Here is a 6,934-nt window from a genome sequence, read left to right on the forward strand (position 1 = left end):
ATATAACATGTATATATATAACATGTATATATATAACATGTATATATATAACATGTATATGTGTATATATATAACATGTATATATAACATGTATATGTGTATATATATAACATGTATATGTGTATATATAACATGTATATGTGTATATATATAACATGTATATGTGTATATATAACATGTATATGTGTATATATATAACATGTATATGTGTATATATATAACATGTATATGTGTATATATATAACATGTATATGTGTATATATAACATGTATATGTGTATATATATAACATGTATATGTGTATATATAACATGTATATGTGTATATATATAACATGTATATGTGTATATATATAACATGTATATGTGTATATATATAACATGTATATGTGTATATATAACATGTATATGTGTATATATATAACATGTATATGTGTATATATAACATGTATATGTGTATATATATAACATGTATATGTGTATATATATAACATGTATATGTATATATAACATGTATATGTATATATAACATGTATATGTATATATAACATGTATATGTATATATAACATGTATATGTATATATAACATGTATATGTATATATAACATGTATATGTATATATAACATGTATATGTATATATAACATGTATATGTATATATAACATGTATATGTATATATAACATGTATATGTATATATAACATGTATATGTGTATATATATAACATGTATATGTGTATATATATAACATGTATATGTGTATATATATAACATGTATATGTGTATATATATAACATGTATATGTGTATATATAACATGTATATGTGTATATATATAACATGTATATGTGTATATATATAACATGTATATGTATATATAACATGTATATGTATATATAACATGTATATGTATATATAACATGTATATGTATATATAACATGTATATGTATATATAACATGTATATGTATATATAACATGTATATGTATATATAACATGTATATGTATATATAACATGTATATGTATATATAACATGTATATGTATATATAACATGTATATGTATATATAACATGTATATGTATATATAACATGTATATGTATATATAACATGTATATGTATATAACATGTATATGTATATATAACATGTATATGTATATATAACATGTATATGTATATATAACATGTATATGTATATATAACATGTATATGTATATATAACATGTATATGTATATATAACATGTATATGTATATATAACATGTATATGTATATATAACATGTATATGTATATATAACATGTATATGTATATATAACATGTATATGTATATATAACATGTATATGTATATATAACATGTATATGTATATATAACATGTATATGTATATATAACATGTATATGTATATATAACATGTATATGTATATATAACATGTATATGTATATATAACATGTATATGTATATATAACATGTATATGTATATATAACATGTATATGTATATATAACATGTATATGTATATATAACATGTATATGTATATATAACATGTATATGTATATATAACATGTATATGTATATATAACATGTATATGTATATATAACATGTATATGTATATATAACATGTATATGTATATATAACATGTATATGTATATATAACATGTATATGTATATATAACATGTATATGTATATATAACATGTATATGTATATATAACATGTATATGTATATATAACATGTATATGTATATATAACATGTATATGTATATATAACATGTATATGTATATATAACATGTATATGTATATATAACATGTATATGTATATATAACATGTATATGTATATATAACATGTATATGTATATATAACATGTATATGTATATATAACATGTATATGTATATATAACATGTATATGTATATATAACATGTATATGTATATATAACATGTATATGTATATATAACATGTATATGTATATATAACATGTATATGTATATATAACATGTATATGTATATATAACATGTATATGTATATATAACATGTATATGTATATATAACATGTATATGTATATATAACATGTATATGTATATATAACATGTATATGTATATATAACATGTATATGTATATATAACATGTATATGTATATATAACATGTATATGTATATATAACATGTATATGTATATATAACATGTATATGTATATATAACATGTATATGTATATATAACATGTATATGTATATATAACATGTATATGTATATATAACATGTATATGTATATATAACATGTATATGTATATATAACATGTATATGTATATATAACATGTATATGTATATATAACATGTATATGTATATATAACATGTATATGTATATATAACATGTATATGTATATATAACATGTATATGTATATATAACATGTATATGTATATATAACATGTATATGTATATATAACATGTATATGTATATATAACATGTATATGTATATATAACATGTATATGTATATATAACATGTATATGTATATATAACATGTATATGTATATATAACATGTATATGTATATATAACATGTATATGTATATATAACATGTATATGTATATATAACATGTATATGTATATATAACATGTATATGTATATATAACATGTATATGTATATATAACATGTATATGTATATATAACATGTATATGTATATAACATGTATATGTATATAACATGTATATGTATATAACATGTATATGTATATAACATGTATATGTATATAACATGTATATGTATATAACATGTATATGTATATAACATGTATATGTATATAACATGTATATGTATATAACATGTATATGTATATAACATGTATATGTATATAACATGTATATGTATATAACATGTATATGTATATAACATGTATATGTATATAACATGTATATGTATATAACATGTATATGTATATAACATGTATATGTATATAACATGTATATGTATATAACATGTATATGTATATAACATGTATATGTATATAACATGTATATAACATGTATATATCATGTATATATCATGTATATATCATGTATATATCATGTATATATCATGTATATATCATGTATATATCATGTATATATCATGTATATATCATGTATATATCATGTATATATCATGTATATATCATGTATATATCATGTATATATCATGTATATATCATGTATATATCATGTATATATCATGTATATATCATGTATATATCATGTATATATCATGTATATATCATGTATATATCATGTATATATCATGTATATATCATGTATATATCATGTATATATCATGTATATATCATGTATATATCATGTATATATCATGTATATATCATGTATATATCATGTATATATCATGTATATATCATGTATATATCATGTATATATCATGTATATATCATGTATATATCATGTATATATCATGTATATATCATGTATATATCATGTATATATCATGTATATATCATGTATATATCATGTATATATCATGTATATATCATGTATATATCATGTATATATCATGTATATATCATGTATATATCATGTATATATCATGTATATATCATGTATATATCATGTATATATCATGTATATATCATGTATATATCATGTATATATCATGTATATATCATGTATATATCATGTATATATCATGTATATATCATGTATATATCATGTATATATCATGTATATATCATGTATATATCATGTATATATCATGTATATATCATGTATATATCATGTATATATCATGTATATATCATGTATATATCATGTATATATCATGTATATATCATGTATATATCATGTATATATCATGTATATATCATGTATATATCATGTATATATCATGTATATATCATGTATATATCATGTATATATCATGTATATATCATGTATATATCATGTATATATCATGTATATATCATGTATATATCATGTATATATCATGTATATATCATGTATATATCATGTATATATCATGTATATATCATGTATATATCATGTATATATCATGTATATATCATGTATATATCATGTATATATCATGTATATATCATGTATATATCATGTATATATCATGTATATATCATGTATATATCATGTATATATCATGTATATATCATGTATATATCATGTATATATCATGTATATATCATGTATATATCATGTATATATCATGTATATATCATGTATATATCATGTATATATCATGTATATATCATGTATATATCATGTATATATCATGTATATATCATGTATATATCATGTATATATCATGTATATATCATGTATATATCATGTATATATCATGTATATATCATGTATATATCATGTATATATCATGTACAAAACATTATTATGCTTTTAAAGGAAAACAGTCTTCCTCTGGCTTTAGGGCCCAGCAACTCTTGGTGCAAACCCAAGTAAAAGCTGCTTCTGTAGCTTAATCCCAAAGCATTGGTCTTGTAAACCAAAGACTGAAGAGTAAATTCCTCCTGAAGCTCAAGATAGAGAGAATCTAACTCCCATAGCTAACCCCCAAAGCTAGCATTCTATTTAAATTATATCTTGTCTAAATAGCTTAAATAAAGCATAGCACTGAAAATGCTAAGATGGATCTTAAAAAATCCTTTAGACACAAAGGTTTGGTCCTAGCCTTGAAATCAGTTTTTACTTAATATATACATGCAAGTCTCCACACCCCTGTGAAAACGCCCTTAAATCCCCACTAGGGATAAGGAGCTGGTATCAGGCACAAACACACCCAAGACACCTAGCTATGCCACACCCACAAGGGCCCTCAGCAGTAATTAACATTGAGTATGAGCGAAAGCTTGACTCAGTCAAAGTAAAAAGAGCCGGCAAATCTGGTGCCAGCCGCCGCGGTTACACCACGTGGCTCAAATTGATTATTATCGGCGTAAAGCGTGATTAAAGTTTTAACAAATTAAAATTAAATTAAGATTAAGCTGTAACACGCTTGTTATTAAGAAATCCAAAACGAAAGTTATTTTAATTAACATAACTTGATCCCACGACAGCTAAGAAACAAACTAGGATTAGATACCCTACTATGCTTAGCCGTAAACTTTTAACTACACCACAAATCGCCCGGGAACTACGAGCAAAGCTTAAAACCCAAAGGACTTGACGGTACCCCATATCCACCTAGAGGAGCCTGTCCTACAACCGATAACCCCCGATTAACCTCACCATTTTTAGTTATTCAGCCTGTATACCTCCGTCGTCAGCTTACCCCGTGAGCGAAATATAGTGAGCTTAATGTCTTTACACCAATACGTCAGGTCAAGGTGCAGCAAATAAAATGGGAAGAGATGGGCTACACTTTCTAACATAGAAAATACGAAAGACTACATATGAAACCTAGTCAGAAGGCGGATTTAGCAGTAAAAAGATAACAGAGAGTTCTTTTTAATCTGGCACTGGGGTGTGTACACACCGCCCGTCACCCTCTTCTCAGCTAAACTATAGTTTTTAACAACTCTTACGCCACATAGAAGAGGTAAGTCGTAACATGGTAAGTATACCGGAAGGTGTGCTTGGAAACGAAGTGTAACTTAATGAAAGTATCCCGCTTACACCGAGAAATTATTTGTGAAAATCAAATCACCTCGAGCTAAAAATCTAGCCACACCCAATCAAATGACACTTAAAAATTCCGTTTATTTAATTAAAACATTTTAACAGTTTAGTAAAGGCGATTGAAAAATTCTTATGAGCTATATATAAAGTACCGCAAGTACCGCAAGGGAATAATGAAATAAAAATGAAATAGCTATTAAGCACAATAAAGTAAAGACTAACTCTTGTACCTTTTGCATCATGGTTTAACAAGTCTAATCAAGCAAAAAGATCTTAAGTTTGACCCCCCGAAACTAAGTGAGCTACTTCAAGGCAGCCCAAAGAGCAAACCCGTCTCTGTCGCAAAAGAGTGGGAAGACCTTCAAGTAGAGGTGATAGACCTAACGAACTTAGTGATAGCTGGTTGCTCAGGAAAAGGATTTTAGTCCCGCCTAAAAGTTTATTGTCACCTAAAAACTCAATATTAACTTTAGAGTAATTCAAATAAGGTACAGCCTATTTGAAACAGGATACAACCTTCACTAATGGGTAATTAAAATAATTTAATAACCAAGTAGGCCTAAAAGCAGCCACCTTTTTAATAGCGTCAAAGCTTAATTGTTTTATTATTAAATTTCTTCATCAAATATTAACCCTTTAATAGTACTGAGCACTTCTATATTTTTATAGAATTTTTTATGTTAAAACTAGTAACAAGAACAAGACCTTCTCTAACAATGCATATGTAAATCAGAAAGGACACACCACTGCTAATTAACATGCCTGAGTATAAAGTAGTAACCCAACAAGAAAATTCAACTAAATCTCATGTTAACCTAACACAAGAGCATTACAAGAAAGATTAAAAGAAAAAGAAGGAACTCGGCAAATATTAACCCCGCCTGTTTACCAAAAACATCGCCTCTTGACTAACATAAGAGGTCCAGCCTGCCCAGTGATATAATTCAACGGCCGCGGTATCCTAACCGTGCGAAGGTAGCGTAATCACTTGCCCTTTAAATAAGGGCTAGTATGAATGGCATCACGAAGGTTATACTGTCTCCTTTCTCTAATCAGTGAAACTAATCTCCCCGTGAAGAAGCGGGGATGAACTTATAAGACGAGAAGACCCTATGGAGCTTTAAACAAATAACAATTGCTATAAATATCCAAATTTCAGAATTATAAAATTTATTTTTAGCAATTTGATTACTAGTTTTAGGTTGGGGTGACCGCGGAGTAAAAATTAACCTCCACATTGAAAGAAATACTTTCTAAACAAAAAACTACAACTTTATGTATCAATAAATTGACATCAAT

The 6,934-nt window shown here is 24.5% G+C and overlaps 1 non-coding gene across 1 annotated transcript; it reads left to right on the top strand.

Moving 5' to 3' along the window:
* The first annotated feature begins 4,670 nt into the window (after positions 1-4,670).
* LOC142703127 (18S ribosomal RNA) lies at positions 4,671-5,603 on the top strand. The gene has a single exon (XR_012867380.1). It is a non-coding gene; the product is annotated as an 18S ribosomal RNA (ribosomal RNA).
* The last annotated feature ends 1,331 nt before the right edge of the window (positions 5,604-6,934 follow it).

This window comes from Rhinoderma darwinii, unplaced genomic scaffold, assembly GCF_050947455.1.
Source record: "Rhinoderma darwinii isolate aRhiDar2 unplaced genomic scaffold, aRhiDar2.hap1 Scaffold_2530, whole genome shotgun sequence".
NCBI lineage: Eukaryota > Metazoa > Chordata > Amphibia > Anura > Rhinodermatidae > Rhinoderma > Rhinoderma darwinii.